The sequence below is a fragment of the Bos indicus x Bos taurus genome, chromosome 24 (assembly GCF_003369695.1).
Source record: "Bos indicus x Bos taurus breed Angus x Brahman F1 hybrid chromosome 24, Bos_hybrid_MaternalHap_v2.0, whole genome shotgun sequence".
Taxonomy (NCBI): Eukaryota; Metazoa; Chordata; class Mammalia; order Artiodactyla; family Bovidae; genus Bos; species Bos indicus x Bos taurus.
This window is the reverse complement of record NC_040099.1, coordinates 49,508,500-49,530,927: the sequence shown is the minus strand read 5'-3', so window position 1 is coordinate 49,530,927 and position 22,428 is coordinate 49,508,500. Positions and strand designations below refer to the sequence as shown.

General features: G+C 43.5%; 1 pseudogene; it reads right to left on the bottom strand.

The window, feature by feature from the left end:
• Nucleotides 1-17,194: 17,194 nt before the first annotated feature.
• On the bottom strand, nucleotides 17,195-18,115 carry LOC113882818 (annotated as a pseudogene).
• Nucleotides 18,116-22,428: the final 4,313 nt, after the last annotated feature.

Below are 22,428 nucleotides of genomic sequence, written 5' to 3'. Positions count from 1 at the left end.
GCCAAATTTAATGAGGTTAGACTTATTTTACAAACATATTAATTTCACTGTAATTACCTTTGATAAAAACGGGGTGATTATTAAAAAAGCTGGTGTTTCAGTAGAAAACTAGAGTGTACTTGTTATCGGATTCTAGTCCTGTTGGTTGTCTTTGATATTTTGTCATCTACCTGTAAACCTCAGAGAAACCACCACAATGGGTCATGTATGGACAATCTTATGCTTGTTGCTGTGTGGGCCACTCAAGAGAATTCACCAGACCACCCAATAACATCAAAGACAGTCAAACTACAAACCAGGACAATTCATCAGATTGAAAATACCATCTTCATTGAATTATTTAAAGATGATCCTAGCTCAAATCTGCTGCTGCTGCTGCTGCTAAGTCGCTTCAGTCGTGTCTGACTCTGTGCGACCCCATAGACGGCAGCCCACCAGGCTCCCCCGTCCCTGGGATTCTCCAGGCAAGAACACTGGAGTGGGTTGCCATTTCCTTCTCCAATGTGTGAAAGTGAAAAGTGGAAGTGAAGTCGCTCAGTCATGTCAGACTCTTTGCAACCCCATGAACCGAAGCCTACCAGGCTCCTCCATCCATGGGATTCTCCAGGCAAGAGTACTGGAGTGGGTTGCCATTGCCTTCTCCAAACTCAAGTCTAGAAATTTTCTCAACTGCTGCTTTCCAAACTCAGAATCTGCATTTATAATTTGCTTGAACTATTAACCTTTGTTTTTCTTTTGTTTCCATAGAAATGCTTCTTATTAAATTTCCTGATTGTTTACTTCATGTAAAGGGCTAATTTAGGTGGAAGCTGACTTGTAACTCTCTCCTGAAATAAACTTCCTCGTGTTCATCCTGTCCCAAGTAATCGTGAGGACTTGTGACTGCTCACACATCATGTGTTCCTATGTAAATAACTCAGGGAAAAAAAATGGAAACCCAATTATAAAAAAATGGAAACCCAATTATACATTATCAAAAGGAAATGTCAATTGACTTTGATGGAAAAGGAAATGGCAACCCACTCCAGTACTCTTGCCTGGAAAATCCCACGGACGGAAGAGCCTGGTAGGCTACAGTCCATGAGGTCACAAAGAGCTGGACACGACTGATCGACTTGGCTCACTTCACATAAAATCTGAATCAGGTTATAACTTTTCAATTTATTCAGTTGGTTCAATCTTGATTCTTGGGAATCTCTGCTCTGGGGAACTTTTCAATCCTTGGCCATTATTTCCTTATAGTCATCATACGAACCTCTCTAGTGCACTGTGTTCTCTCAAGAGTTTTAAACACATTTTGGCAGCCATTTAATCCTAAATGGAATCCCTCAGGATCAGACAACTGGAAGAACTCAATGATCTGACCTCTGTGTCTGCGATAGCTATGCAGCAGTGACTCATGACCATCTGTTCTGAAGACTCAAGTAACACAAACAGTGACGGGGTGATTCTTCCTCCTTGTCTGCATTAACAGCCGTTAAGTGAAAGTAACGCTACACATTGTTCATACTCAGCCTACTGAAAGAAGGACCAAAGGAGGGAAATGTTCAAATTAAATACACAGTAGAGACTGAACTTGAAAATTCCCCAACCAGACACAACCACTGAACCCACATGAGTGAAACTTAATTTAGTTTATTCAGCATAACAAGTGAAACTTAACTTGGGCCACTTCTTGTAAATGTCTGAGAATCATAAAGAAAACTTAAGCCAACTTTCCAAAAATGAGAGCAGATAATCACTGTTAACCAATCCTATGCCATCTGGAAACCCTCTTTGTAATAACCAGTCATTGTAAAAATTAAACAACTTACTTTCACTTTATTAGCCATCCTATAATGTCATACCCTGAACTCTGTTTACATCTTTGAATTTAAAAGCTTTTATAAACACAATAAATTTTTACAAACTCTTTATTGGGCGCTTCTATGGTGGCTCAGTGGTTAAAAAATTCACCTGCTAATGCAGGAGATACGAGTTCAATCCTTGGGTTGGGAAGATCCTCTGGAGGAGGAAATGGCAACCCATTCCAATACTCTTGCCTGGGAAATCCCGTGGACAGAGGAGCCTAGCAGGTTATCATCCATGAGGTTGCAAGATCGGACACGTCTTGTGTCCGATCTTACAACCAAGCTGCCACTACCACCATCACTGTTTCTTGATTTGGTGTGTTTAATTTAGTCATTTCTGGATTTTGACACCATTTGTCTCATTGCTTGCACATCCCCACTATGACCCTCAAACCATTATCTCTGTCCCTGACCCCTCCCCTTCCAGCCTCTTTGGCCCACAGACAGCATTATCTGCGTGCTCCATTAACACTTAGATTCAATACCCAAATACCTGGATGGTCTTTCAGAGAAAGATAACATTGGGCCCATCCCTCATGCCATACATCAGAATAAATTCCAAATGGATTACAGATTTATATTTAAAATGTGAACTCATATAAGTATTAGAATAAAGACTAAATCTGCAAAGTTGAAAACATATACAATTTAGTAGGAGAAATCTATAATAACCTTCAGACAGATTCTGGCTAAACTATTAAACTTAGAAAAGAAAAAATATATTTCACATCCAGGACAGAAAGAAATTCACTTACAGAGACAAAAATAGGTCAGGTCTCAGATGTCTTTCCAGCAGCGATTGGTGCCAACACAAGGAAATGTCTACAAGGAAAAAGAAGATGATCCAAGTGAGCTCTACTCAGCCCAGGTGGAGCTTAAGTATAGAGGCAAAAGCTCACATTTTCAGACACGAAAGGACTCAGAAAACACAGCATCTATGAGCCATTTTGAGAAATCTACTTGATGGTGAAATCTCACTAAAGGATGAATTGAAATAAAATGCCCTGTTATTCTAAAGTCATAGAAATGGGTCAGGTGGGAAGCAGAGAATCCACTTAGATACAGGAACACTGCTAAACATCTGAGATAATTATGGCTTCAGAATACAGAAGCAATTGTTGTAACTCTGATAAAACTGACAAAGTTAAAATAATAAAAGTATCAAAATTGGGAGGAAGGAGAGACCATGTGGAAGGACATTGTTGTTCATTCCCTAAGTCGTGTCTGACTCTGCCACCCCATAGACTGCAGCATGCCAGGCTAGTTGTTAATCCGTTACCTTTCCTAGCAAATCATCAATCGATCATGTCTATGTGGAAACCATCTTTCATCTCTTAAAAGCCTGCAATGACTTCAATGTCTTAACATTTCTTACCCTTAGTGGCATCTTTTAGGAACCTATTTCCCTTATAGGGAAGAAAAAATTATCTGAAGTAGTCGAGCTAAGCATTTGTTTCTATTAAATTCATTAAAAACTGAATGCAGTATTTATTTTTTGAAATATGTCACGTGTGGAATGACATCATCCTTACACAATTGTTTCCATCTCCCTACCTCTGCCTCTGTCTTTGTCTCCATCGAGGTCCTTCTTCCTACGTACAGACACAGAGCTGTCTGGAACGAAGTCAACCAAATGTTATGTTTCTTTTTTAATGTTTATTGGAGTATAGTTGCTTTACAGTGTTGTGTTATTTTCTGTATAGCACAGTGAATCAGCTACACATATACATGAACATGAAAGTCGCCCAGTCATGTCTGAGTCTTTGCGACGCCGTGGGCTGTAGCCTGTCAGGCTCCTCTGTCATGGAATTCTCCAGGCAAGAATCCTGGAGCGGGTAGCCTATTCCTCTCCAGGGGAACTTCCTAACCCAGGAATTGAACCGGGGTCTCCTGCATTGCAGGCAATTCTTTACCAGCTGAGCCACCAGGGAAGCCCATATATATACACATGTCCCCTCTGTTTTGGATTTCCTTCACATTTAGATCACCACAGAGCATTGAGTAGAGTTCTCTGTGCTATACGGTAGGTTCTCAGTTATCTAGTTTACACCTAGTAGTGTACATATGTCAACCCCAACCTCCCAGTTCATCCCACCCTCTTTTGTTCCCCTTGGTGTCCATACGTTTTTCTCTAGATCTGTGTCCCTTTTTCTGCTTTGTAAGTAGGTTCAGCTGTACTATTTTTCTAATTCCACATGTATGCATTAATATATGATATGTGGTTTTCCCTTTCTGACTTCATTCTGTATGACAATCTGTAGGTCCATTTGTCTCTGCAAATGGCACAGTTTCGTTCCATTTAATGACTGGGTAATATTCCATTGTATATATGTGTCACATCTTCTTTATTCATTCCTCTGTTGATGGACAATTAGGTTGCTTCTGTGTCCTGGCTATTGTAAGTCGTGCTGCAATAAACACTGGGATGCAAGTATCTTTTGAAATTATGGTTTTCTCTGTATATGCCCAGGAATGGATTGCTGGGTCATATGGTAGTTCTATTTGTAGTTTTTTAAGAAACTTCCATACTGTTCTCCCTAGTGGTTGTACCAGTTTGCATTCCCACCAGCCCTGTAAGAGGGTTCCCTTTTCCCCACACCCTCTCCAGCACTTATTGTTTGTAGATTTTTTGGTGATGGCCATTCTGATGGGTGCAAGATGGTACCTCATGGTAGTTTTGATTTGCATTTCTCTAGTAATCAGTGATGATGAGCATCTTTTCATGCCTCTTGGCCATCTTGGAGAAATGTCTATTTAGGTCTTCTACCCATCTTTTTTTACTGCATTGTTTGTTTTTTGATATTGAGCTGCGTGAGCTGTTTGTATGTTTAGGCGATGAATCCCTTATCAGTTGCTTCATTTACAAATATTTTTTCCCATTCTGAAGGTTCTCTTCATCTTGTTTATGGTTTTTTTTGCCATGTAAAACCTTTTAATTTTATCATCAGTTATTTTTAGATAACTATTCCCAGGTGGTGCTCACCAGTAGTAAAGAAGCTGCCTGCTAATGCAGGAGATGAAGAGGCATGGGTTAGATACCTGGGTAGGAAAGATCTTCTGGAGAAGAAAATGGCAACCCACTCCAGAATTCTTGCCTGGAAAAGTCCATGGACAGTGGAGCCTGGTGGCTACAGTCCACGGACACGACCAAGCAATGGAGCTCACATGCACATTTGTTTCTTCCTTATAGTTTCCTGTATTTTTTATATTTTTATTAAGAAGCATGTGTGGGTTATATTAAAATATGACATGCTGCTGCTGCTAAATCACTTCAGTCGTGTCCAATTCTGTGTGACCCCATAGACGGCACCCCACCAGGCTTCCCTGTCCCTGGGATTCTCCAGGCAAGAACACTGGAGTGGATTGCCATTTCCTTCTCCAATGCATGAAAGTGAAAAGTGAAAAGTGAAAGTGAAGTCGCTCAGTCGTGTCCGACTCCTAGCGACCCCATGGACTGCAGCCTACCAGGCTCCTCCATCCATGGGATTTTTCAGGCAAGAGTACTGGAGTGGGGTGCCATTGCCTTACCTAAAGAAAATAAAGGGTTGAACAAAGAGGTACCAGAGACATTCGAAAAGAAAGCAGATAGACACAGATACTAACATCAGACACAGTAGAATTTAAATCAAATCAAAAGTATTCGAGTTATGAGAAACGTTATATGTGGTAAAAGGTACAGTGTGAAGACAAAAAACCAACTATAAGTTGATGTTCCTAACAGTACAGTTGCAAGATACATAAAACAAAAACTACCAGAATATGAGGACTTAATTTAAATCACATACGCACACTATGTGTGCACATTGAAATCCTTGAATACACTTCTTCTGAATTTGACAGATCTAGTAAAACAAAAAAATTACATAATCTGAATATTACAATCAACAAGTCGAACCTGGTATATACATGGACTTCAGTGTCCTACTAATAAACAATAAGTATTATTTTATTTGGCTCTTGGAATCTTTTTAAAAGTTGATCATGCATTTGACTCCAAAGAAAACCTATCAATGAAATATAAAAAGTGGAAATTTACAAAACAAATTTCCTTCCAAAGTCTTCCAAAGTCTTAAGTACTTAGAATTAAGAAGCACTCTTCCTGAATAGGGCTTCCCTTGTTGCTCAGCTGGTAAAGAATCCACCTGCAAAGCAGGAGACCCCGGTTCTATTTCTGGTGGGAAAGATCCCCTGGAGAAGGGACAGGCTACCCACTCCAGTATCCTTGCCTGGGAAATCCCATGGACAGAGGAGCCTGGTGGGCTACGGTCTACGGGGTCGCAAAGAGTCGGACACGACTGAGTGACTAAGCACACACACACACTTCCTGAATGGAAGAATTCAAACTTTAAATTGTCTAGAAAGCAATGGAAAGAAGAAATACTTGGACGAATGAATAAGTACTTGAAAGAACTAGGAAGAAAGGAAGGAGAAAGAGAGAAAAGAAGAGGGGAAGAGAAGAACTCACAGAACTAAATATGTTTGGTTATTTAAAAGAGCCATCAGTTTAATGCCAGTGAATAAAATCACACAGGAGACAGTAGGTCTAGATTCTAGTATCATCCTGAAAAGTCCCTTCTTTCTCTGAACCTCAGGCTTCTAAATCAAGACTCATGGATTCAACACGATGATCTCTAGGGTTTCTCCTGCTCTGTTTCATTTGGCTGGTAAATATGTTTACATACTGGGACTTTGACATGAAAATCCAATTTCTGCCTTTAAAAAAAAAAAAAAAAAAAGCAGAACCAGAGGACTCGCTGACACTCTGGCTCTGGCTTGAAGCCAACCCTTTAGAAGGGGGCCACTTGGTCCACCAGATCCCCAGGATCAGCCTTCCCCTCTTGCTTCAGGATTTCCACCCCAGCGCAGAAGGAAGAGCTGCAGATTATCAGTTGTCACCCTCTCCAGAGAAATCCCAAGATGCACATGCTTTTTCCTCTTTCATCTCTCCCTTAGAGTGAATATTGGGTCCGGGGGAAAGCAAAATCTAAAAGTGGTTTTCAAAAGTAAATTCACATCTTCAGTCTTTGTAAGAATTTCCATCCAGACATGGTTTACATAAAGCCTGTTTCCAAGAAAACAGGATGAAAAGCTGGAGAAACTCTCCCCGCCCCCAGATGCATAAGTTCTGGTTACAGGCACCCACTTTCTCCTTGCTGGTCTGAATCACCAGCGGGAAACACCATCTGGAAGGGGAACTTCGTGGTTTGACTGAGCTGCATGTATAAAACTTTCTGAAGAAAAAAAAAAAAAACAGGGGAGAGGAGTGGGAGGTATAGACAAATGCTCCAAAAAAAAGATACTGAAAATTCACATAAGCAACTATATGTGGTCTTGTCAGGGCAGCCTCATTCAGAAAGCCTCTTCCAGATTCAAAGCGGGTTGTTCCTCAGTATGTAAATGCCTTACTTTTCCTTTCTTCTCTAGGTAGGCCAAAATTTCCTTGGCATTCCCAACTCCCAAGGCCTCCTTTCCACGTGGCTATGCCCCAGGCATCCAGTTCAGCCAGGGGCCTGGTAGGGGAGCCAAGGACCTGAGGCTATGGCCACAGAGGTATGTGAAGATGGGTTGGGAGCGAGCTGGTCTCTCAGACTTGATAAGTGAGAAAATCCCACCATCCAGAAAACTACCGTGACCATCTTCCTAAAACTTTCTGTCAGCCCATATACTGTAGAGGTAGAACTGTACGCTTTCTGCAATCATCTATCTCCAGGAGGCAGTCTGAGATAAAGGATCTTGCTGCCTTCCACTCAGCAATATCTGGTGACTATGTCTCAATAAAAAGAATATGTAGATAAAGATCTGCCTAAACGGTGGCCCGGAACACGGGCACAATTTAAATAATTGGCTTCCTGTTAAGGTGTATCCGATTAAAATCCCAGGCCTTGCCCGGTGGCTCAGTGGTAAAGTACCTGCCTGCCAATGCAGGAGATGCAGGAGACATGGGTTCAAGCCCTGGGTTGGGAAGATCCCTGGAAAAGGAAATGGCAACCCACTCCAGTATTCTTGCCTGGAAAATGCCATCGACAGAGGGGCCCGGCAGGCCACAGTCCCAGGGATGGCAAAGAGTCGAGCACACACACACAGAATCCTAACAACAGGGTATAAAGTTGCCCAACTTTTCTAAACCTTGACCGCACTAGGCTTTATTGTTCTGTTTAATCTTTGCCAACCTAAAACTGACAAAATAAACTGTAAAATTGAAGTTGAAATTAGATTTGCCTTTCTCTGATTAATAGTAACAATTAACTATCATTATCTTTTCATAGTACTAGTCAGTTACATCTCTCCTTCCATGACTTACATGACTTAATCCTCTATCAGTTTTCCTAATGGGGTGTTGTGACATTGATTCATAATAGGAAATATAGGTCTTTTCCTGGTGGTCCACTGGTTAAGAATTCGCCTTCCAATACAGGGACTACAGGTTTGATTTCTAATCTGGTAACTAAGATCCCACGTCACCTGGGCAACTAAACCCATGTACTGCAACTAGAGAAAGGTGCTTGCTCCTTGGAAGAAAAGCTTTGACAAATCTAGACACTATATTAAAAAGAAGAGACATTACTTTACAAACAAAGGTCCATCTAGTCAAAGCTATGGTTTTTCCAGTAGTCATGTATGGATGTGAGAGTTGGACTATAAAGAAAGCTGAGCACTGAAGAATTGATGCTTTTGAACTGTGGTGTTGGAGAAGACTCTTGAGAGTCCCTTGACCCGCAAGGAGATCCAACCAGTCCATCCCAGAGGAAATCAGTCCTGAATATTCATTGGAAGGACTGATACTGAAGCTGGAGCTCCAATACTTTGGCCACCTGATGCAAAGAACTGACATTTGAAAAGCCCCTGATGCTAGGAAAGATTGAAGGCAGGAGGAAAAAGGGACAACAGAGGATAAGATGGTTGGATGGCATCACCAACTCCATGGACATGAGTTTCAGCAAGCTCTGGGAGTTGGTGATGGACAGGGAAGCCTGGCATGCTGCAGTCCATGGGGTCACAAAGAGTTGGACACGACTAAGGGACTGAACTGAACTGAATTAGTGAGTAAATGCTCTTCCGAATTCTGTAAACTGCTCTAGCAAATTAGTTGAGCCCAAGGAGGGAGTCATTGGAGCTTCCAATCTGTATCAATTTGGTCAGAAGGACAAGGGACAACCTAGACTTATGACTTGCCTCTGAAGTGTGTTGGGGGCGGGGTGGAGAGCCTCTTGTAGAACTGAGCCTTTAACCTGTGGGGTCTGCCACCATCTCCAGGCAGATAGTGTCAGAATCAAGTTAACTTGTAGGATACACGGCTGCAGTTGAAGAACTGCTTGTGGGGACCACATCTATATTCACACATGTCGACACTGGTGACCAGACCTTCAGTTGGTGTCAGAGAAGTAGAATCTGCTAGAATCGCCTTGACTCGTGGACATATGTGGTTTGGAAAGTGAAAGGGCAAGGGATGAAGAACTTTTGACTCCTGCGTGGCCACATGGTCACCAGCGGTACGGAGTAGCAGCTGTGCTGCAGTTACTCTAAATTCCTAAATGATACTGAAAGCGCTGAGTCAGACCCTCATGCCAGACCAAGCTCAGATTTCAGTCAGTCTGAGTTTTGGCCACTAACTTTGTCCTCTGAGGTAAAAACTCGGTAGGGACAACAGAAAGGACCTCGAAGACCTCCGGTCTCTAAGAAGGTAGTCAGTGGCGGGGAAGCAGGGGTAAAACCCAAAAAACTGTTGAAACCTGGGGGTGTAGGGCTGTTGATGGAAAAAAAAATTAATCACCTTATTTATCTAAAAAGAAATGGAAATTTTTATTCAGGCCAAACAGAAGTTTATAACCTGGGAGCATCTTCTCAGAAAGCTCCAAGAACTGTTCTGCCTGTTAGAGGTCAAAGCACAGTTACATAAGTTTTTGAGAGAGAGGTTTGAACATTAAATGACTATATATCACCGACAATTTACACAATCTAGATCTAAATGTACAAAGTGAGGAGTGGGTCATGAGTCATCGCAGTCCCTTACAAGATTAAGAAGGAAGATTACCTCCTGGGGAGTTGTGAGGAAGTTTATCTCCTAAGGATGTCTGGTTTAATACAGATGCACAGCACATACTAAAAGGGGAGAGAGAAGGCCCAAATGAGCAAGGAAAATTTTATGTTTAAATATTTCTTGTCTTGCCATAAAACAGGAATTTTATTTCATCAGTGTGAAAGAGTTGAACCATTGATGATCAGTATCATTAGCTTCCTAAAGAATTGTTACTGAAATGATTGTGGGAGTAACTCCTTTGGGGTCTGTGTCTTTGGTTCTAATGCTGCGGAGGGGAGGAGCATGTTTGGGTTGATTCAGGACCCACAGGGTGCTAGAGCAAACCCAGAGAGTGATATGTGATCCAGACAAACAGGAGGTTATCCTCAAGGAAACAGCCAGCCTGGCGGGCTGGATGAAAACCACTGTGAGGTCTGTTTATCCTGAAAAGGTAAGCTATCTGTCTCCCCCTGTGAATACCAAGGTAGGACACATGAGGCAGCTGATATGCAAGCCTCCTCGAACTGGCTTTGTAATGATCGGGATGTTCATTCACTGAACATACCCTTTACCCAGCTGGAGTTGTGTCAGTTGCTCAGTCGTGTCTGACTCCTTGCAACCCTGTGGACTGTAGCCTGCCAGGCTCCTCTGTCCATGGGATTCTCCAGGCAAGAATACTGGAGTAGGTTGCCATTTCCTCCTCCAGAGGATATTCCTGATTCAGGGATCAAACCAGCATCTCCTGTGTCTCCTGCATTGCAGGTGGATTCTTTACCTTCTGAGCTAAAGAATACGCTCTCTACCCAGCTCATAGTGAAACCATGTAACTCAGATTAGGACTTGAGCCCATGGGCTTTTAAAATCACACACCTGATTTCAAGACTTAATGAAGCTCAGTGTTTTTTTTAAAAAATATTTTAATTATTTTTTTTGACATTTTAAAAAAATTTACTTATTTTTTAATTGAAGAATAATTGCATTACAAAATTGTGTTGGTTTCTGCCCAACATCAACATGAGTCAGCCATAGATATAAAAAATTATTTGTTATTTATTCTTTATCTTTTTAAAAAATGTATTTGTTTTAATTAAAGGATAATTGCTTTACAGAATTGTGTTGGTTTCTGCCAAACATCAACATGAATCATCCATAGGTATAAAAATTTTATTTTTAATTGGAGGATATTTGCTTTACAATGTTGTGTTGGTTTCTGCCATACATCAGCATGAAATCAGGCATAGATATACACACATCCCCTCCCTCCCTCCCATCCCTCTAGGTTGTCATAGAGCACCAAGTTGAGGTTGATGTCTCATTGCAGAAAGAATTCAGTGATAGACAAAGTGATAGATAAGAAGTGGATTTATTTAGAGAGAAACACACTCCACAGACAGAGTGTGGGCCATCTGGGAAGACGAGACTGGTCCCGGGGATGGGGTTATCACTTCAGATAGGGGTGGGTAATTTGATAGGCTAATGAGTGGGAGGAGTATTCCAGCTATTTTTGGAAAGGATGTGGAGGTCGACTCATCTGCCATCTTGGACCTATTTGGTTCTAACCAGTTTTTGTCACGTCTTATGCTTATGTCATTCTTTTAAAAGTTGTCCCCTGCCTGCTTCCCTCCTGTTTCAACAGTAAACACTGTTGTGGTTAAGGAGACCCTTCACATGGGCACCCCACTGTAACCTTAGAGTTGCAGAACAGTAACAGTCCAGGAAGCCTTATCAAATTTACTGCCTCAACTTCCTCTCATGGGTCATACAAATGTTATTGAGAACAGCTTAATTAACAAGAGAATGAAGGGGACAGTCAGGAGAATCTTCCCCACAAGGTGGAAACTTTTAAACAGTTATTAAGAAATAAAGTGAATTAAACAACTTTTGATAGGAATGAAACAAAAACAGAGTGTCGTGGGACTCATTCCAGCAGCATGGGAGACTTTGAGTTCAGTTCAGTCACTCAGTTGTGTCCGACTCTTTGTGACCCCACGAACCGCAGCACGCCAGGCCTCCCTGTCCATCACCATCTCCCGGAGTCCACCCAAACCCATGTCTATTGAGTCGGTGAAGCCATCCAACCATCTCATCCTCTGCTGTCCCCTTCTCCTCCTGCCCTCAATCTTTCCCAGCATCAGGGTCTTTTCCAATGAGTCAGCTCTTCACATCAGGTGGCCAAAGTATTGGAGTTTCAGCTTCAACATCAGTCGCTCCAATGAACACCCAGGACTGGTCTCCTTTAGGATGGACTGGTTGGATCTCCTTGCAGTCCAGGGGACTCTCAAGAGTCTTCTCCAACACCACAGTTCAAAAGCATCAATTCTTCGGCACTCAGCTTTCTTTATAGTCCAACTCTCACATACATACATGACTACTGGAAAAACCATAGCCTTGACTAGACAGACCTTTGTTGACAAAGTAACGTCTCTGCTTTTTAATATGCTGTCTAGGTTGGTCATAACTTTACTTCCAAGGAGCAAGCGTCTTTTAATTTCATGGCTGCAATCACCATCTACCATGATTTTGGAGCCCCAAAAAATAAAGTCAGCCACTGTTTCCACTGTTTCCCCATCTATTTGCCATGCAGTGATGGGACCAGATGCCATGATCTGTTTTCTGAATGTTGACCTTTAAGCCAACTTTTTCACTCTCCTCTTTCACTTTCATCAAGAGGCTCTTTAGTTCTTCTTCACTTTCTGCCATAAGGATGGTGTCATCTGCGTATCTGAGGTTATTACTATTTTCCTGGCAATCTTGATTCCAGCTTGTGCTTCTTTCAGCCCAGTGTTTCTCATGATGTACTTCTGCATATAAGTTAAATAAGCAGGGTGACAATATACAGCCTTGACATACTCCTTTTCCTATTTGGGACCAGTCTGTTGTTCCATGCCCAGTTCTAACTGTTGCTTCCTTGTGGGGAGCGAGCTCCGCCCCTGGCAAAGGTCATGAGGAAGGAGGCTTGGCATACCAAAGGTGGGATCAAGCCTCAGGAGTCTCCCTGGAAATTCTCGAGCAATCTACCCCCAAAACCAGAGTCTGCCTACTTTCTGCTTTGTGCTTTCACCTACACCTCTGACTTTACGGGGGGCTGTCCCCCACTACCTCTCTCTGAAAAAAGAGTTAGCTTACAGCTCCAGTTAATAATTCCTGGGTGTGACAGTGTTTCAACCTACAAACTCCTTTGGAAGTCCTCTAGCCTGCCTGAATAGGTTTTTTCCGGCAACATGTGATTGTTCAGAGCCTCCCAACTGTGAGAGGCAGGAGATGTTCTAAACTGTCTAAACATAGATTCCTTTGAGTAGTTAAAAGATTGATTAGAAATTGTATTGGTGAAGGGTTTTTCACTTGTTGGGCCAATGTTTGCTGCTAAGTCTCCATATCCCTTACCTACTGTGTCCTTGGCGGTGTATTGATTGATATAATGGGTGTATAGAAATGTAAGCAGTTGCCTCAAAGTTTGTAATCTTGGACCCTTGAGTTAATTCTTTTCTTGATTGAGCCCACCTCACCTTTGCCCTATAGGAATGCAACTTTCTCCAATGCTTTTTGCAGGCTGGCGCCTGACTTTAGAATAATCACCTTTAGAGAAAAATAAGTTTCTTAAAATGTTAACAGGCTTCCTGGCCAGAAGATGATGTAAATCACCTAAACTTTTGCATATGATAAGTTTGAAAGCCTGGCTTCGATAAGGATCAGGAACTGCTGTCTTTGCATGACTCTACCCCTTCCCCCATTATCCTCTATGCACAACTTAAGGTATAAAACTACTTTGGAAAATAAAGTATGTCCTTTTGTTCACCGAAATTTGGTCTCCCCATGTCGTTCTTTCTTTCACCTTCTAGCTGAACTTTTCCTCTGAGGCAGGGAAGCTCGTCAAGCCTACTAATTTTGCCTGGGCTTCTAAGATCTGACCGGGGAGGCCTTAGTGTCTCCTCTCCTTCGGAGAACGGGAGGACGCCTGCGGCCTTCGTAGGTGACGTAAATTCCCTGCTTTGGAATTTTATTCAGCCTCTTTTCTTCACTGAATTTCTTCGCTGAGCTATCCTTATTTCACCACTCTTTATATCCTTAATAAACGTTTAATTAAGCAGTTGTTTCCTGATCCTCGCCAACGCCATCCCCGCTTCAAATTCCCTGGATCAGCCGGGGCTGGTCCCCGGCACTTCCTGACCTGCATACAGGTTTCTCAAGAGGCAGGTCAGGTGGTCTGGTACTCCCATCTCTTTCAGAATTTTCCACAGTTTATTGTGATCCACACAGTGGCATAGTCAATAAAGCAGAAATAGATGTTTTTCTGGAGCTCTCTTGCTTTTTCAATGATCTAGCGGATGTTGGCAATTTGGTCTCTTGTGCCTCTGCCTTTTCTAAAACCAATGTGAACATCTGGAAGTTCACAGTTCACATATTGCTGAAGCCTGGCTTGGAGAATTTTGAGCATTACTTTACTAGCGTGTGAGATGAGTGCAATTGTGTGGTAGTTTGAGCATTCTTTGGCATTACCTTTCTTTGGGATGGGAGACTTTATAGGGTTATAAAGAAATGGGAAGAATGAAACAGGCATTAACGGGATTAAAGCAAAGCTTTAATACAGCACTACCTAAGAGATGCCCTTCAGGTCCCCCAATTTTAAAGGGCCCCAAACAATAAATAGTAAATAGTCTGCTCTGTTTACAATGAAATTTGAAAATCCAGAAGACACAGATTACAGGGAAAAACCTAGCTAGCAATTGCCTGGGGCAGCAGTTAATCCAAGTAATCAAGATACAGATTGATGAGAGGGCCCGGGTCCCTTAACTCAATCCCTCACAGGGGATCCAAAGCCTTTCACACAAAAGTAGGTAAAATGGTCAGTGGATAAAAAAGAGACATTTTCAAGGACTTCTTGATACAGAAACCCCAGACACTATAGTAGCAAAACCCATCGGGGAAGCCCAGGCTCAGCCTACAATTATATTGAGAAAACATAAAAATGTAAGGATAGAAACATAAGAGTTGATGGAATTAAAGTAAAGGGTTGGGAGCTTTGGGAGTGCAGAGTCTTAACCACAGGACCACCAGGGGAGACTGCCACTGGGCATTATTAACTGAAACCACTCCTATGACTGAAGGACAGAAAATGATCTTGACATCTGAGATACCCACAGTGCCTAGGGTGATGCTGGAGAAATGCCCAGATGGGGCTGGCAATGCCCAGAAGAGTTTTGTAATAGTATGTAAATGGTTAACACAAGATCATGCTGTCTAGGGAAGGCAGAGAGGAGATACAATCAAGGAGACTCTTCCTCTAGGACTGACTTTGGAGCCACCTGAGGAGCTGCTGGAACCGACTGCCATGTGGACAGAGCCCTGTGAGTTGCTATGGAGCAAGAGCCAGTGGCTTATGGATAGTTCCAGGGTAATTGGACAACATCCAATTGGATGGCCACGACTCTGGAGAATTCAGCTCAATGGGATGAATGGCAGGCTGTCTTCCCAGCAGTGGTAAGAACCAAACAGTGTTAACAACCCCAGTATTTGGGTTTTTACTGACTCATGGGCAGTGGCCAGTGGCCTGGCCATATGGTCAGGCAGAAGGGCAGTGGAAACCTGGCCTGTTAAAGGGATGTCCATATGCTGCATAGCTCTGTGGCAATCACTAAAGAAATTTGAGGGGTACATTAAAGAAGAGCATGTTGGCCCCCAGATCTGGAAGGGAACTGGAGCCGATGAGAAGAATCTCCCCATGTGCTCACTTAAGGTGGCCACCTGCACCCATGCAAGCAGGTGGTGGGTGCTTCAGCAATGCAGGGATGGGCTGAATCTGGACGCCATCCTCCCTTACCATCTGAGGCACACAATGTCAGTGAGAACCGTTCTGTCTGCCAACAAGAGAGCGCAAGTGAAAGAAGAGAGAATGTTTTGCTCACCATCCAAGTCTACAGAGATTAAGTCACTGACCCGCAGTGCACTCTGTGCTCTAGAGAGAAGAGATTAATGTGATAATGGGATGAAGAGCTCTGTGCTTCAGACAGAGGAAATTAAGGGCAGGATGCTCTGTGCTTTGGACAAACAGGCCCCTTGGAGAGTCACATGTATCTCAGGAAGAATTTTAATGAACCCAGCTTCTTGTAGTTTCCCACACATGCAAAAGCACTGTAGTCATTGTCTTCACTATCTGCTCTTTGTGACTAGCCGTCATCTCTTACCAAGATGTACGCTTGACTGCATGTGCTTTGTAGCCCATCTCCCCCCACTTTTAAAAAAATTGTACATAAGCAACCCCCACAACCTGCCCCAACTTCTTGGGAGCAGTTTCTCAGAGCTACTGAGAGGCCAACCCCAGGCTATGATCCTCAGAAAGACCCGTAATAAAGCTTGACTTTGGCCACCTGATGTGAAGAACTGACTCACTGGAAAAGACCCTGATGCTGGGCAAGATTGAAGGCAGGAGGAGAGGGGGACGACAGAGGATGAGGTGGTGGGATGGCATCACCGACTCGATGGACATGAGTTTGAGCAAGTTTTGGGAGTCGGTGACGGACAAGGAAGCCTGGTGTGCTGCAGTCCATGGGGTCGCAAAGAGTCAGACATGACTGAGTGACTGAACTGAAAGCTTAACTCATGCCTCTCAAATTGTGTTTCCTTTCAGTTGACAAGAGACAGACTGCAAACGGCTACATGGCAGATATCTTTGGTGGGAAGGCTCTGAACGCAGCTGACAAGTGAGACTGATGCTGGCGGCCTGGGTGAGGTGGGGTGGGGTAGGGAGGTGAGGGTAGGGGTTGAAATGGGTTCAGACAGTAATAGACACCAACTCGAGACTGAGCTTTTCTTACCCAGTGGAGATGCAAACACTCAGGAACCTACAAAAGAAACCAGAACAGGAAATACTGAGCCAAGGTGGACAGCTGAACATCATTTTTTCAGACCAAGGGACACATGTACATTATATTCATATACTTCCATTATATCCATAATATCCAAACATTATATTCCATATTATCCAACAATGAACAGAGAGCCTCCTCTGAGTACTAGTTAGCTAGAAAATTGGAACAGGCAGTTAAACCATTGGTTATCTAAAGTGGGAAGGTTAAAGCACGAAGGGCTGGCTTATACACCTTCACGAGCGTGTGCTCACACTCAGTGTGACACGAGTGGGGCTAAAGGAGTGTCTGTTTTCAGGCAGAGTAAGGAGGGATGTGGGTATTCTTTCTCCCCGCTCCCCGCCACCTCAACTTTTTCTTTCTTTTTTTCCTTCTGTGGTGACAGGAACAGGGCTACACCTACAAGGGCCTCAGCAAGAATAAACTGTAAGTATGTTTTCATTTTGTTTTTTCTGCAAAACGCTTTATTGCTTCCATTCGGTCCAAGGCTTGGGAGAGGGCTCCAGGGTGGTTAGAAAGCTGCCTAGTGGCTGCAGAGGGGCTTCAGGCAGAAGCTTGGACATTACGGGAGCTCCTGAAAGGCAGCTCAGCTCCAGAGGCTCCGAGCCATGCTTGAGGGTGAGCCTTTCAAAGAAATATTCTCCCAAGCCAGCCGGGGGCCAGCCAGCCTGCAGACGTTGTTGGTCAGGCGGTCTCCCGTCTTCTAGGACGTGGCTGTCTGTGAGTCACAGAGGTGGGGGTCTGTGTGGGCAGAACTCAGAACATCCAGGCCCAAAAGGGCTGGTTCCAGTTCTTCTCCATGAGAAGGGCGGCTTCCAGAGCTTCCTGGATTTTCCCGACTTCTCTTGAGACACTTCCGCCCGTCCTGAAAGAGGGCGTGGCCTCTGCAATGGCTTCGTGTTTACCAGAGGTGCTCCTGCACCCTCGCGCTTCTCCTCGGCCAATTTGCGGCAAAAGTGGCCCACATCCTGCAGAGCCACATGTTTGTGGTAGAAATAGAAGCCCAGAGAGAGGTAATGGTAGGAGGCCAACAGATGCGTGCTGACCAGGCAGTTGACTGCGGCCTCCACCTGGGCGGAATAATTCTGACGAATCTGGGAGCTCATGGTTGATCTGCAATAAGAAGCTAAGCTCAGAAAGTGATGTTGGCTGGTCGTGGGAGCTGAGTATAGCTGAGTGGCTGATTCCAGGGTTGCAACTGGAAAAAATGTTGGAGGGTGGTCGGAGGCTCATGCAAGGGGCATCACAGGGTCTGTTCCACAGGAACAGAAGCAAGAGACAGATCCGCAGGACCACTGAGCGCACTGCAGTGTGTTCTTAACCTTTATGTCAGACAGAAATCCTGAAGGCCTGATGGGGTGTGAGGTGCAAAATTGGGTTGAACAGTGAAGGCAATCATATTGCCAGATGGTAAAGGGAGCTCCCTGGTTCTGATCCTGTGTAACGGGGTGGGCGGGGGTGAAGGAGAGCGGGAAGGGGCCACTTGCTAAACTAGTATTACTGCCCGCAGTGTAGCTGACAAGGTAGAAATAGAAGCCTGCAAACCTGAGTGGCCTTGCCCTGGGAGACACTTTCGTATGATATGATAACAGACTACATAGTTATTAACGACTGAAAGAAGTTCTAGTAATGTGCCAATGTCTTTTGACCTGTGTGATTGCTTTGCTATAAGGGAAGAAGGTGTGAAGAGCAGGGAATGGACTGGGATATTGTGATTTATAATAAGAAATATGTATTTGGTCTTCATTTCCATTTCTAGCACAGAATTTCTAAAACCCTTGGAATTGCCTAAGTGGTGAGACAGATCAAAATGTCTTTTATTAATGAATTATATTTTGATTGTCCCCAGGTCACCTAAGGATGGGGCTGGTTGCCAGGGGAACCAACACTGTGATTGGAGGGTTGAAAGTTTCAGTCCCCGCTTAGACCTCATGGGAGGAGAGAAGGGATAGAGGTTGAATCTGTAGCCCATGGCCAGTGATTTGATCACTGCCTATGAACAAACCTCCACAAACCCCCAGAGTGATGGGATTTGGAGATCTGCTGGGTTGGTTAACACATGGAGTTGCTGGGAGAGTCGTGTCCTTGGAGAGGGCAAGGAAGCTCCACATCCCTTCCACATAACTTGTCCTGTGTATTTCTTACTTCTAGCTGTTTCTGAGTTGTATCCTTTTTATAATAAACTGGTGATCTAGTAAGTAAAATGTTTCTCTGATTTCTGTGAGTTGCTCTGGAAAAGCAATTGAACCCAAGGAGAAAGTCACTGAAATCCCCAACCTATAGCCTGTTGGTCAGAAGAACAGACGGCAGCCCGGAGTTGCCACTAGCCTCTGCAGTAGGGTGGGGATGAGAGGACAGGGACATTCTTGTAGGACTGAGCCCTTCACCTGTGGGGTCTGATGCTTCCTCTGGGCAGATAGTATCAAAATTAAGTTAAATTGTAGGCTGGAATCCATTAAAAAGAATGAAATAATACCATTTGCAACAACATGGATGGACCTATGCTAAGTCACTTCAGTTGTGTCCGACTCTGTGCAATCCCATAAATGGAAGCCAACCAGGCTCCCCCATCCCTGGGATTCTCCAGGCAAGAGTACTGGAGTGGGTTGCCATTTCCTTCACCAATGCATGAAATGAAAAGTGAAAGTGAAGTCACTCAGCCGTGTCTGACTCTTAGCGACCCCATGGACTGCAGCCTACCAGATTCCGCCAGCCATGGGATTTTCCAGGCTAGAGTACTGCAATGGGGTGCCATTGCCTTGTCCGATGGATGGACCTAGAGGTTGTCAAAATGAGAGAAGTAAGTCAGATAGAGAAAAGGATTTCCTATAACAACCCTTATATGTGGAATCTAAAGAGAAATGATACAAATGAACTGAACAAAACAGAAACTCACAGACTTAGAGAATGAACGTATGGTTGCCTGTACACACTGCTGTATTTAAATGGGTCACCAACAAGGACCTCTGCAGGCCCCTGTGCTATGTATAGCACATAGAACCTTGCTCAGTACTACCTGGCAGCCTGGATGGGATGGGAGTTTGGGAGAGAACGCATACATGTACATGTATGGCTGAGTCCCTTCGCTGTTCACCCCAAAATGTCGCAACATTGTTCATCGGCTATACCTCAATACGAAATAAAAAGTTTTTTAAAAAAGGAAAAGAAAATTGTAGGCTGGTTTCAGAGAACTGCTTATTGGCGTGGCACAAAAGACAAAAACTACAAATAGCTTCAGGTAAACAAGCTCTCTTTTTACCATGAAAAAATGTTTTGAAATATCACTGGGCAAAAAGGCCCAACAATATCTAATGAAAACAGGGAAGGATGACAAATAACCGGAATACCAGGAAACAAGCTTCTCTACTGTGAAGGCCAAAATTGTCTCTAAGTACAATGACTGTGCTCCCAGTGAGGACAGCCAATTTATCTCCAGGTCAATGGAATCTGGAATGAATGCTCCATACAAGGTATTTCTAGAGACTCAAAGACGAATAAAAGGTCATGAAACTCGGCAGAACAGTATGTTCGGAGCTGTTTCATTTTTTGAGTGTTTTTTATGTGGAAGACCTTGTTAGGTTAGGATACATTTACTGGAGGGAAAAGTACCCAAGAAAAGTAGATGGGCCACATGGGAAAACCTTAACTTCATTAGCCCCAGACACCAAGTACCAGAGCCACCTTACAATTTGGAGCCTGTTCTTGGGAGCTGGCCCTTTCCCAGATGTTTTCTTTTGTGGTATAATAATTACCACAAACAGCATTTAAAATGACACTGAGATTTATTATATTACAGTTTCTGTGGGTCATAAATTAGTAGAAGCATATATCAGAGCTATTTGGGATTTGGTTCCAGATTACCGCAATAATGCAAATATCTTGATAAATTGAGTCCCATAAATTTCTTGGTTTCCCAGATCATATAAAAGTTATTTACACTATGCTATAGTCTATTAAGTATGCGATGGTGAAACAGAGTAGGTTCCTATGGTCCTTCCCCTCACATCCTCTGCCTGCCTTCTGTCTGTGAAAAACTCAAGTCAAAGACTAAGTTTAATCAGAGACATGAGAACATACGAAAAAAAAAAAAAAGGAAAACCGTCAAGGGAGACCAAATAATAATAATGTAGTCATTAGGCATAGTCAAGGTCCTTAAGTTCCTTTTCAAGAACTATAGATAATATTCTGAGCCAAATCCTGTGAGCTGTCTTATAGACACTGAAACTCCAGGTGGGAGCCGTTAACCACGTGATGACCAGGCTGTACCCACGACATAAGCTGCCACAATTTCAAGAATTGTCCTCAAGGAAATGGGAACAAGTGGACCCTGGAACTGAAGATAACTGCACCTCAGACAACCGAGATGATGCTGGTCAGACCACTGATGACCAGTTTGATGTTGACGGTCACAGCTGATTGTACTGTTTCTGCATGTAACCCCCTCCCTCAGCCTACAAAAGCTCTTGCCCCACCGGTTGCCAGTGGGGGGTGTTTGGGGGGAGTTGGCCTTTGGACTGATGTCTGCCCTCCATCCCCACCTGCTACTTCCCCTTCCACCCCGCCCCCCACCCTCATCACCATCATCTGAAATTAAAGCAAACTTTCTTCTCCACCAACCTGGCCTGTTTATTTGGCTGTTGAGTGATGAGCAGCCAGACCCCACACTCCTTTCGGTAACAATAGCATTATATCTAAAAACAAATGTAGGGCTTCCCTGGTGGCTCAGTGGTAAAGAATCTGCCTGACGATGCAGGAGACACAGGTTCCATCCCTGGGCGGGGAAGATCCCAAATGCCATGGGGCAACTAAGCCCATGTGCCTCAACTATTGAGCCTGTGCTCTAGAGCCTGGGAACCGCAACTCCTGAGCACATGCACCGCAGCCCCGAAGCACAGGCGCCCTAGAGCCTGTGCTCTGCAACGAGAGGAGCCCCCGCAAATAGAAGACGGCACTCCGCAACTAGAGAGTAGCCCCCGCTCTCTGCAACTAGAGAAAAACCCTCACAGCAACAAAGACCCAGGTCAGCCAAAAATAAATAAATACAATTATTTTAAAAAATGAATAAAAACAAATGTACAAGGACTTCCATGATGGTCCAGTGGCTAAGCCTACACGCTCCCAATGCAAGGGTCTGAGGTTCAATCCCTGGTCAGGGAACTAGATCCCACATTCCCCAATTAAGAGTTTGCATGTCGCAACTGAAATATCCCACATGACGCAACTAAGACCCGGTGAAGCCAAATAAATATTTTTTAAAAAGCAAACATTAAAAATAAATTTAAAACAAATATATATATATATATAGTTTAATTTAAAAATACTTCAATGCACCAAAATACTAACCATCATCTGATAAAGCAGGGTTGCCATGAATCTTCAATTTGTAAAAAATACAGTATCTGAAAAGCACAGTAAACTGAGGTACAGTCTAGCTCTTCTGCTCAGGATCTCACAAGGCTATAGTAACATCGCCTGAGGCCAGGGGTTCTCTGCCAAGTCCACACGGTTGTTTGCAGACTTCAGTTCCTTGTGGTTGTAGGACTGAGCCCCTTAGCTATCAGAGGCCACTAGAGGTCTTACCTTGTGATCCTCTCCATAGGCAGTTTATTGCATGACAGCTTACTTAAGATCAGCGACAGAATCTACCTATCATCTATCTATTATCTGTCATCTATTTATCTAATTAAAACATAATCTT